A 12,831-nucleotide genomic window follows, 5' to 3' on the forward strand; every position below is an offset into this window, starting at 1 on the left:
AGATAAGTAGAGAGAGAGAGAAGGGGAAGCTACAGAGAGGGGGAGAGAAGAAATGAATCAAAGAGAGAAAATGGAGAGAGAGAGAGAGAGAGAGAGAGAGAGAGAGGTAAGAGTACAGAGGGGGTATAGGATTGAAGAATAGGCCCCTATACTAGGATTTGGGGACCTATTCATAACGAATCAAGCACCGGATTAGGTAATTAATATAGTATTGTATTTGATTGATCAAAATAGTAGCCAAATAGGATCTTTCACAGGGAATCAAGTTCAGATTTGATAGAGTTAAGATGAAACATAATTTAGATGTGAAAGAGGGCTGAAACTAGAGTGGTATTATAAGGATAATAGCATAACAATATGGGCTGAATAGATCTTCAAAATAGGGGCAGAACTATGATGAAGAAATTGAAAGGACAATATGAGGAAATTGAGAATAACAATGTAAGTATGTAACACCCGGGCTTCACACCGCAAGGTGGATCGGTTGGATTGAACACCAACCTACTAGGGCTGCAACTGGGCCGGGCTTTTGCAATCCCAAGCCCAGCTCTATATGTTCTAATCTGAGCCCATCCCCACCCTAACCCTAGTTCAGGGGCAAGGATTATTGTCCCTATCCCTAAGCCCTACAGGGCCAATCCAAGCCCATTCCCGCCCCTAATTGGGCCGGGTCGGGATTGGTTGGCCCTGATTAGCCCTGATTGGCCCCTGTCCCTGACCCTGATTAGTCTTGTCCCTGGCCCTGATTGACCCTATCTTGGCCCTAGCCTTAATTGGTCCTATCCTTGGACCTAAAATATCAAATGTAAATTCATAATAAAAAAAAAAAAAAAAAAAAAAAAAATAAAAGTATCACAAGTAAACTAAAAATAAAATTCATAGAAATATAAGATGATTCAAGCTCCTACAAAATGATAATATAGTCAATAAGTTGATAGTGTTGCTTTAAACATAAATAAGTTCATACTCCATAATTCTATATTGAGCTTTGAAAGTCTCTTATTGCTTTGGTGAAGGAAATTGAAAACCTCTCCCATTACTTTGATGATGGAAATTGAAAACCACTCCCATTGATATCCTTATTCAACAAAAAAATCCATATTCAAAACTTTGTTAACAAGTAAATCAACGATAATTTAGTATTGATATTTTTTTCATAGTTAAAAGAAAATGATATTTTAGTAACAATTTACAAACATAGCTATCTGTCCTTAATAAGTTTTTTTTTTCCCCCGAAATATCACATTGGAGGCGAAAGAAAGATGTCAATATTTATGATGAGAACTTGGGGTGTAGATTTGTTAGATATTAATTCTTTATATACTAGCTTTTATTATTTATAATATATTATATCGCCTTAGTCCAAAAAAAAATTAATGATTTTTGGGAACCAAAAATTACTTAGTTCGAAAAATAAAAATTATCTTAAAAATAATATAAAAAGTGAACTCATAGTCTAATATGATCAAAATGACTGAAGGTCAAAGTCGAGATTTATAGTTATATCAATGTTAATATGAAGATTAGGGTAAAAATCTAGTACATGATCAGGGTCAAATTAACATTAAGACTAAAGCCAAAATTAGGGTTAGAATTCGGCCAAAATCAGATGGATGCTTACTACACTAGTAATGAGGATATAATTTAATTTTATTAATTTTTTACAAAACATGATCATGTTTTTTAAATTTGACACGTGTCAAGTATTCACCCATGTGGATTAGAATTAATTCCTCTCCATATGGGTGGAGGGTCCAGACTCAAATCAGGGCCATAATTAGGGCCAATATCAAGGTTAGAATTAGGGCCAGGATCAGGGCCAAGATCAAGGTCAGAATCAGAGCCAAAATCAGGGCCAAGATCAAGGCTAGAATCAGGGCCAGAACTAGGGCCAAGATCAGGGCCAAAATCAGGGCCGGGCCGGGTTGGGCTGGGTGGGCCAAAGAGTAATCCCAGGCCTGCCCTTGGCCCTAGTTTAGGGCCAGAATATTTTGGCCCTAACCCGCCCTTAGGACCAAAATCTTTAGCCTAAGCCCTATTTGGGCTCAGGGCGGGCTTAGGGTGGGTCAGGGCCGCCAAGGCAAAACTTGCACCCCTACAACCTACCTTAATCAAACACAAGGATTCTCCATACAGAAGGAATGCTAACAAAGCAATTTGATTTCAATTGATGTGTTATGTCTTCACCTCTTACATAAGTCTCTTTATATAACATTCTAAAGAGACATAAACATTAACGGTAACATCCAACCACTAGCTGACACCACCTACCTATTAATAACTCAACTACTACCTAACTCTTTGATAAAGGAAAACTCCTTTGACAATGAGTTCTTTTATTTTCAAACCACAGCCTCCTTTTATTGACTTTTCAAAAACTAGATATGGGCTTAGGTATCAACTATGAAGTTCAACATATGTGGGTTAACTTTAACCTACTAAAACAGTCCTAGCCCATTAAAGCCATGGGCTAATTCAAGTGATAGCTTTAGGCCTTTGATGGGCCTAACCCAATGGGCTTTTTCTTCTTAAATATGTCTTTAATTCTGCATCAGTAATACTTCCTTACCTTCGTGATGTAACTAGGGTCTAGGTTAGACCTTTCAAGGATCCTCTATAATTAGAACCAACAAATAGTGGGCTGTCTAAGGATTAGTATTGGATATGTGGGTTGACAAAGAGATGTTTTGAGATCCTAGGAGCCTATGGGTATCCTATGGGAGGGTTTAGGCATGCTATGGGATAGTTAAAAAATTATGGGATACCCTATGGGATGGCTTGAGTGGGTGAAAAGGGTAACAGATTATGTATCTTTGGTTGCGAGAATACCTACATATCCTACGGAATGGATTAGGGTTGATGGGAAGGGGAATGGAATAATTTGGATTAATAAAGGTAGGGTGGGCCCAGTGGGATATGCCAAAGGAAATGGGGAGGGGAAAAAGTTTAGTCAAATGATTTGGGGAACCCAAGGGATATTTAGACTTACCCTGGATGGGAAAAGGTTCGGGATTTGTAAAACCTAAAGTGAAAGGAAGAACACAGGGAATTAAGGAAAGGGAATGGAAATGATAGGGAAGGCATGTGATTAGGAAAGAAAAGGGATTTGTTCCTTGCAATTTTCTTTCTCTCTTTCTTTTCCTTTCTTTCTTTCTTTCATTCTTTCTTCTTCTTTTAATTTCTTTTATTTCCGTTTCAGTCTTCTTTTCTTTTCTTTTTCCCTGCTGTTTCACTTGCCACAAGTGAAGGGGGGAAAAAATAAAAAAAATAAAGAGAGAAAAGAAAAAAGGGAGGCAGGGGCTATGGCAAGAAAGAAAGAGGGAGGGGGTTGGTTTCCTGCTGCTGCTAGAATGGAAGACAAGGGGGAGGGACTCCAGGGTTTATGACTTTATGCAAGCAGGGGCTGGGCTGGGAAGTAGTGCAATAGGTTTGGGTGGGTGTGGGAGGGGCCTGGAGTCGGAGAACTAACTTGGGAAACTGCCGTGACTGTCAATGGATGCTGGAGATTGGAAGAAGATGCAGGAATCTTGAAGGAGGTGCTGATCTTGAACGAGAACTGTCAATTACTCAACTGTCACCTCCTCAACAAGGCCATGATCCTTAACTCGAACTCAATTTATCCAAAAATCAGACTTAACTTCACAACTAAATACCCCAATTTAATTGGGAATCCTTTATAATCTAGGATCTTCCTTACAATTAATCTCAGCCACACAAATAAAGACTTTAATTTAAACTAGGCAACTAATGGAATCTTCCTGAGAATAGATTTCTTCTAAGACTCTAGGACTCTAACATAAGGAAAGAAACTCTTCTTGTAAGTGAAGACTCACAAGAGTCCTTCTTTAAAGAAAGACTCCTAAGGACTCTAAGAACTCATCTTTAAATCAAACAAGACTTCTAAACTAAACAAGACTCCAGGAAATTAAGAAATAAAAATCTTAAATTTAGTTCCAGAAATTAATTAGGGCTCGAATTGACCAAAATACCCCTCTAGGAGGGGTTCGGCCAGCCCTAGGTGCACCGCCTTGAAGTGGCCTTGGGGCCCATTCCAGGGTTTTGGCCAAGGAGTGAACCCTTCTTCACATCACTTAGCTTGTTGCAATTTATAAATTTAATCCCCAATCAGTTTGACCAGTTATTGGGATTAAAACCTTACCCGTAGTGTGGTTATGGTCCCAGTTTGGCCTTTTCTGTCCATTTGACAGATGGACCCCTATATACTAAAATGACTGTAACTTCTTCGTTACTTGTCAGAGTCGGATGATTAAAGATCTGATGGAAAGAGGACTCAAAAATCTACATTTCACACATTTACGAAAAGTCCCAGAAACCCATAAAAGGGTCAAAAAGGCCAGCAGTGAAGTTACCGGTACGTATGGAATCTGGCCAGTCAATAATCGGTTTTGTTTTGTACCTTAAAATTTGGCCTTATATTCTGAACTGTATTTGTACCATTATGAGTAGATTAAGATTATGCAGGTTTGATTATATTGGGTTAGACTTTGCTCTGTGAAGAACGGAATCTGGTTCAAAAGGATAGGATCAAACTGGTGTACTTTGAGTATTATAACTCAACCAATAGTTATATATAATTGTGCTGTATGATTGAGTATTATGACTCATTAATGGATTATGCATACTTTTGATGCATGATAAAATATGGAATACTTTATTCAGTATTTGATTGATTCTTCACATGATTGGTATTTGGATGACTGATTTAAAAACATGCAAGTATGTTATGATTATGCATATTGTAAAATTAAGTAATCTAATGGATTGCTTTATTTATGCATTTATCTTAACACTTGCATCTTGATGTTTGAATATAAGTTTAATAAATGCATGATTGAAATGGAATAATAAAAAAAAACATAGTGCTGACAAGCACTGCCCATGTAAGTCTTGGTACCTTGAGTACCCAAATGAGAAGGCGTTGTGGCCAGAGTTAAAGGGGAAAAACTGAGTCTAAGACAATGATAGTAGTCTAAAAGGTGTACCTGGCCATGTGCCCAGGGAATGAGACCACTTACTGCTCTTTTGCTGAATAAAGTGTGGTTTACCAAAAAAAAAAATTAAAAACAATGTGCCCAGGGAATGAGACCACTTCGATGGTGTAGCCACACCGATGGTACAGAGTATAGCCACTTGACCCACTTCGGTGGTATAGAGAGATGTACATCCTGCATGGATCTACGCTTATGACTGTAACTGAAAGAGAAACAGAAACAGAAGTATTTGAAAAGATTTGAAAAGAGAAATTTTGGAAATGCTTTTCTAGATTACCTGTTTTCAATTCAAATTGAGTATTTTATTGTGGAAAATTTATTAACATGTATTTTGAAAGGAGACTGAATATATTGTTTAAGTATATACATGTCATGTTTTTGGTTGTGGCATAGTAGTTTCATAATATTCACTAGGCTAGTGAAGCTCATACCTCTTTACCATGTACGGATAGATAGTCAAAGGACAAGGGTTGAAAGCTTGAGGTTTCATTTGATTTTGGTTAAGTAGTTCAGTTCATAACTAATGCTTACATTTTATATATCTTAAAGGTTTGTATGAGACAGTAAATGTTCAATTCAGCAGATGATGTAATTCTGAATAATGGATGTCTATATTTATAAGCAAGCATAAATAGATTATGTTGGTTGCCCTCAGATTATTGTACTTCTATATTTACCCCTCTTGCTAGATAGACGTTTCCACTGTCCTACCATGATTTTTGGACTGTTATTTATAAAGGATGAAAGAATTAACTGCCATGTCAAGCTATCAGCCAGTAGGGTTTAAGTGTCATGGGCCGCACTTGACCCTAGTAAATGGGGGATGACAGGAGTTGGTATGGTCACCAAGCACTTGGAGCAGAAACCCAGAGTGAAGGCTGGCATCACCGTTGCATATTTCAAACCAGAATGAAGTCTAGAGGAAGCACTACTCAGGTAACTGTTGTGAAAACTGGCACTGTGATTGCATACTCCAGACCATGAAGTCTCGAACATGCACTAGTTAAGTAATTGTTGACAATGGTAGTTGTGTTAATGTTCAGTCTGAATCTTCTGTTAAGAAAGTTAAAGACAGCAGCATCCACAACCCCATAAAGCATCTCTTTTGGATGATGATAAGCTAGAAGTCACGGTAAGGAAGAAATTTCAGTTCGACCCAGGAAAAGGCCGAAATTTTCATGTTTCGACCGAAATTTCGGTCGAAATTTGTGATTTTTTAACTGAAGTTTCAAACTTCAGTTTCGGGCAAAATATGGACTCAAAATTATCTAGATTCTTGCATATTACCTATTTCAAACATAATAAACACCATGGAACTACTAGTTTACCAAAAAAGCTATTGAAAAGGTAACATTCAAGTATATAGTATATATGAGAAGAAGCGAAAATATTACCAATTGCAAGTCTACTATATTCCATGTCTCCATCTTCCCTCTAAACCCCATACAAATGACAATACAAGTCCCATAATGTTTGCCCCATATAGTTGTCGATGTAGTCAACAACTACAGGTTTGTATGTGGCCTCATCCACATGCCTAAGATGTCCTAATGATGGGAAGTTGTGAATCTTTGGATAAGGAACTAGCTCAACTACATATGGAAATGCTGGTGGTGGTTGTGGTATAGAGTGGAAGATTTGCTCAACAAATGAAGAAACACCTTGGTCGTCAGCAGGGGTAGGGACACCATAAGCTCCATACTGACAATAAAGTTCCAGTGGCTGACTCCAATAGGTGACAGTGGGAGGGAAACCATAAGCTCCATGACCATAAGGCTCCATTGGTGGTTGCTTGGTTGACCTAGAGTCTGATAGCCAGGAGGGACACCATAAGGTCCATAACCATAAGCTCCATAAGCCGACCCAGTAGAACCAATACTCTCCACAGCAGTATCATATGAGGATTCTATAGCCCTATGCCATCCAGATCCTCTGGAGGTGGTCTCTGGAATCATTGATGTTCATTGATCTCATAGATCTCACCAAGCTCTCCATATTAATCGGACGGTAAGACCCATATGATGGTGTGTCCTCCGTACTATATCTGTATTGTCTCCCCTTCCCCTTCCTCGAATATGACGAGGAAACATTTTTGCCTCAAGTTGCAGCTCCAATATGGTCTGAATCATGTGTCGCGCGGGCTAACTAACTCTTGCCTTGTGAATCTCGTGGTCATCCTCCCCCTCCTTGACTCTCACGTACTGCTAGTGCTGGTGCCGGTGGTCTGTCCTTAGGATCAGCTAAATCTTGATCATGAGGTCCAACACCCTCCTCATCCCCTCCATCATCATCATCGTCGTCGCGTTGTCGTCGTCATCGTCGGGGGGTGCCTGAGTCACATCATCCTCGGTGTCAGACTAGGCAATTAAGTGGATGCACTAAGGTGTGGCACGAACGGACGACCGGGCGCTGCATTTGCACTCCCCTCCTAAGCCATTAAGTCTGCCACATCAGCCCCCATCTTCTCTACAATCTATCTACTAGGACAACCACCCTCCTCATTTAGCAAAGGCTCTCCACTATCCTTGATCTAGTCAACTACTGGGTTATCATCATCATCCATCTCAAATATGTCGGCCAACTCGATATTGTTACTCTCTTTATCCATCCCCTGTCTAGTATGATCCTCCCTTAGTCTCATATTATAGTGTAAGTAGACAAGGTCCTCAAGACGCTTCACACCCAATCGGTTGCGCCTATTTGAGTGGATGAAGCTAAAGGTGCTCCAATTTCGCTAATAACCAGTGGCAAAACATGTCTGGGAGAACACTTTACTTACAATCTTACTCAAGTGGGGTGAGTCACGTTCAAATTACAACCACCATTCAGCTGCAACAAACATAGACTCAAAGTTATTCCAATACTTAAATTACTAAGTTAAAAATAGAATATAATTAATTAAATATATAATGAATTAACTTACCCCCAAGGACAAATTCCCTTCCAGATACAGGCAAGGAACGACTGAAGCTCCCAGTGGCATCCCTAAATGCCTTTATCTAATATATAAAGAAAAGAAGAAAAAAAACCAATAAGTAGGTTAATACTTAATAACTGAGTATAAAACTAAGAATTGTGAATATCAAATCACTATCTCACCTCCATAAGGATAATTGTCTGTTTAGATGGATCCGGTTCTAACCTTTCCACTACAATTTGGACGGCATCCATCAAATATTGCCTCATCCCAAGATTGTATTTGTAATGGTACTTGGGATTTAAATAGTATGTAGTGTAAGAAAAAGCAAAAATAAGAGGGCATAGTCAATACTTAATAGTGTGATAACATAATGAAAATTAAATTGATTCCTAGACTTAACAACTCACCACCCTTATGTAGTGGATGCTACAACATAGACTCCCATCTAACTTGGATGATGTTGAGGATTTTCTTGTTGCTCTGTGTGTAGACCTGAACAACTTGCTGCTTCATCCTATCTATTGTAGCCCATATGGGTGATAGAGTAGGCATTCTCTATTGATCTATCATCCTCAACACATGCACCATAGGCTCAGGCATCTTCACCACTGTCCTCACATTACTCCAAAAACTATCATCGAATATGGTCAAGTGTGCTCTCCTTCCTGTTTTGGATGAAGGACCCTCCCAATTAAACCACTACTCTGATGCAAACATGCTTCTAAGGCCAATCATCCTACTCTCAAAGCTCTACAGTGCTATCCAATTGGTAGCAAATCTAGTTATGCATGGCCTCACTAAGTCACCTTGACACTTTCCCTCATCATCTTTAATGCATAGGCATGGTTATTGATAAAGGTGCTAATTTGTTAGGCTTGCTCCACAATTTTCTTCACAAGCTTGACCTTTTTTATGTCCTTTAGCATTAAGTTAATGCAGTGTGCAGCACATGGAGTCCAAAAGAGCTTATATCTGTCCATTAAGACATCAATACAAAGTCATAAAGTGTACATGTAATGTAAATATGTAATATATATAATTAAAAATGAAAATTAGTACTAGAAGTATAACCATGTTTTGATACCTGGCGTTCCCCTGCATCTTTAACCTAGCTTTCTTGTAGTTGGAGCCATTATCAATCACAATTTGGATCACATTCTCCACTCCAACCTCCTTCACCACTTGCTTTAATAATTTATAAATGTATTTTGCATCCTTCTTCTCACTAAATGCACATACTGACTTGAGGAACACTGTCCTCCCATCACAATTCAACATAAAATTGATGATGGACTGTCTAATGGGACCAGTACAACCATCAGCCATCACAGTCACTCCATAATAAGCCCACATGGGCTTTAATCCATTAATATACTCATTCAAGTCCTCTTTATGCTCAGGAAAATAGACATTATATATCTCATGTGGAGTGGGCCCTTGTACACCACTCCTAGCCCTACCTATCTCCTCAATCATATCTCTATAATAGGGCCCTTGGGCTGTATGTGTTGGTATACTATAATACATATCCCATTTGGAGAAAACTATCCCCACTCCCCCACAGGTGCTTCAATTTTCTCTCTTTGAGCGCAGGCCTCCTAAATAGGGTCGGATCATCATGAAGAATCTCAAGATCCGAATCTGTAGGATGTGCTGACGAAGCTCGACCCCTTGTGAGGACCGTGGGATAGGAATCTCCTCCCTCACACTCTAAGTCCTCCTTATAGGGACTTAAGAGCTATGTGTGCCTCTCATACTTGCTAGCTCTCTAGAGGATCCACAACCCATAGCCCTCTGTTGCTTCCTCATGTCATCAACCCACGCCTACTCCCTAATCATCATCATCACCCTCCTGATCTGTTTGGACTTTGGGTCAAGGTCACATAGATACTCTCCTGGCTCCTCTAGATCAAAATCCTACTTTCCTGGCTCTAGAAGGTCATCTAGACATGCATCCTTGACCTCCTCCCTCTATGCTCTCCTCTTTCCTCTTTTTCTTTTCCCTAGCCAAGTATGAGGCCATTGCCTTCTTGACCTATAAGGGCACCTTTTGGCAACCTACTACATCCATGTTTCCCCTAGCTAGATACACCTTCAGTCTAGTGGTCCCACCTCCTCCTATTTGTTTCTTGCAATAATTACACTCGCTTTTATTCCTATCAGTTGTCAGTGGTCACCCGTGTTGTCAAGCTATGTCTGACATATTTAAAAGAGAGTGTAATACAAGAAATATACACTAAGTATCTTAAAAAACTTCACAATATGCTCCAAAAATTACATACATTCTTCTAATAACAATCTCCTATTTTTAAATACAAAACAAAAATAAATAAATATTTTTCTAATATCTAAATAATTTAAAAAAATATAAAATACACACTAATTATCTTAAAAAGCTCCACAACATGCTCCAAAAATTGCATATATGCTTCCACTAATACTCTTCTATTTAAATTTAAAACAGAAATTAATTAGTATTTTTTAATATTTTAATATTTTTTAAATTATTTAAACGTATATTAAATATAGTAAAATAGATAATTAACAGCAAAAAAATTGATTCAACACCATCACAACAATATGGTATCTTAAATACATTAATTTGAAGCTCATACATCTACTATACAATTATACATATATATTTTTAGAAATATATAGAATTTACAAAATAATTTTAATAACAGAAAAATAAAAAAAAACGTACTACGAAGAACCAAAAATTATTTTTGACATCACAAATTCATAGATCAACACTCTAGACTAGACATATTTTAATTTGAAAGCAATCTAAGTTGATTTGAGCCATAAACAAAACCAAAAAAAAAAATGGAGAACTTTGTTAACTCACCTTGTTTGATTCTCAAAAACCCGACAATGGAGGAGCAAGAGTTGAGAAGGAATGCAAAGTTGCTAAAATGAGGTGAAATGTGGGTAGAATGCAAGAGAAATTAGAAAAAACTTTAAAAAATCTCGAAATTTTGAGTGGCGGTATCGCACAAAACTGGCAAAGGTTCCGCTTGAAACAGGTCATTTTATAACCTAGGTAAATATCATTTCAACCTGATACAAAATTTCATGTCGTTTTGACCGAAATTTCGTATCGTTTCAGTTGAAACAAATAACTTATCCGAAATTTTTGGTTTTTTGTTTTGTTTTCCAAAAATGCAGGCATTTTGGTCGAAATTTCGACAATATTGATCGAAATTTCTTCCATGAAGTCACCATAATGTGTCTAGTATCCTTACAGCTCAATTTCCACTCAGAGGACATCAAGTGTGGTATACTGGTATTACTCCCATCATCCCATGACTCATAGACATACTATTATATTTCTACTTTCTAAACTTACATGCTGAGATGCAGAAGCACACTCTCTGCACCATTCAAGGACAGGTTCTGACGAGATTTTTTTTTTCTGGTTGGGGGGAGGGGGGTCAATTTGATTCTTCTAATAAGCAAATTGATGGTACCAGCAAAAAATCAGATTTCCACCAGTCACAAGAGAAGAGGGTCCTCCACCTGAAGTTTCAGCTCACAATGCCCATCAAGGAGCTGCTGTGCAAGTCTTCAAAAGTTATTTCAGAATCGCTCTTAAAGTGATCGATGTTGAAGAGATCAATGCTGAAGACATCCATGCAAACAAGGCTGGACATGGTAGGTACTATAGAGGTCCACAAAGACATTATCAAGGCACTAATATCAGCTAAAGTTATAAATAAATTAGACCCCATTATGCAGGTCTTGAGACCTACACACCAAATGGAAGGCCAAGTCCAAGAGAAGCCCCTAGACTTGTTTCCCCGCAGCACAGCATTTGTTCTATTAATCTTCTGATTCCTGTTGGGCAGTGGCAACCATGTAACTCTACCTAACTTCAAGTTGGGGACAGAAGAGGCCTTTCATGTTTGGCAGCCCTTTTTTATTTCAAGTATCTAATTCAGTCTTTTAAGTCATGTAAAGAAGCCCCGGGTCTAGGCTGCATAAGACCCAGTAGGAGTTGTGACACTGTCCTAGTCCAAGTCAGTCTTTTAAGTCCTATTTCAAGGACTTAACTTGTAATGATATGTAGATAGAGCCACTAATGGGAAGAACAGAGATTGATTAATTGATTATTTACTTCAAGCTGTCACAGCTATTTTTGGTTTTTTTTTTTTTTTTTAGTATTATTATTAATCTAACTACTGGTTTGGTGTAAACCTTGGTAAAGGAATCTCCAAGGTGCACATTATCTAGCGTTCTTGGTGAAATTAAGCCAGATCCTGCTATGGCTGAAGTGTTCAAGAATCCATTCCAAATCCTCCACAAGCATCTAAAAGTTGTCCCCCCCCCCCCCCCCCCCCAAAAAAAAAAAAAAAAAAAAAAAAAAAGAAAGAAAGAAAGAAAAGAAAAAGGGTAATCTTGAGGCTTACAACCCCTGCCCTCTTTCCTCTCACCTTTTAATTCTGTTTTTCGACACCCCACCTCTGGTTCATTCCCTCTGTTCCAAAACAATGAATCCTGATATGTCACCAATGCTCCATTAGAGTCGGCACCAGCTTAATACATTATGGCCCACATACCCTAGACCATTTCCACCAATTCTTGATTGAAACCTAAATCTTGATCTGAAAATCGAGATACTTCATATCTTTCAACCTATCCATTCAAACATTGAGATCATCTCCCCCCCCCCCCCCCAACCAAAAAAAAACAAACAAACATAATCTTAATCTTCCTCAATGGAGCTTGAATTCCTAGTGTCACCCTGTTACATTTCAAATGGATGCCAAATTTCCCACAGCCATTGATGATGCTCATGAAGTTCTGATTTATAATTGAAGATCAAATATTTACTCATCCCAAGAACCAATCAGGAAGTGGTTACCGGCCCAAGAAAAGGACTCAACCTGTATAGAAGAC

The 12,831-nt window shown here is 38.4% G+C and overlaps 1 protein-coding gene across 1 annotated transcript in view; it reads right to left on the reverse strand.

The window, feature by feature from the left end:
• Nucleotides 1–12,831, reverse strand: part of LOC149007498 (Molecular chaperone Hsp40/DnaJ family protein) — a 67,631-nt gene that overhangs the window by 27,196 nt on the left and 27,604 nt on the right. The gene's annotated exons all lie outside the window — the stretch shown is intronic.

This window comes from Hakea prostrata, chromosome 8, assembly GCF_041222555.1.
Source record: "Hakea prostrata isolate BN-2017 chromosome 8, UWA_Hpros_2, whole genome shotgun sequence".
In the NCBI taxonomy this organism is placed as follows: Eukaryota; Viridiplantae; Streptophyta; class Magnoliopsida; order Proteales; family Proteaceae; genus Hakea; species Hakea prostrata.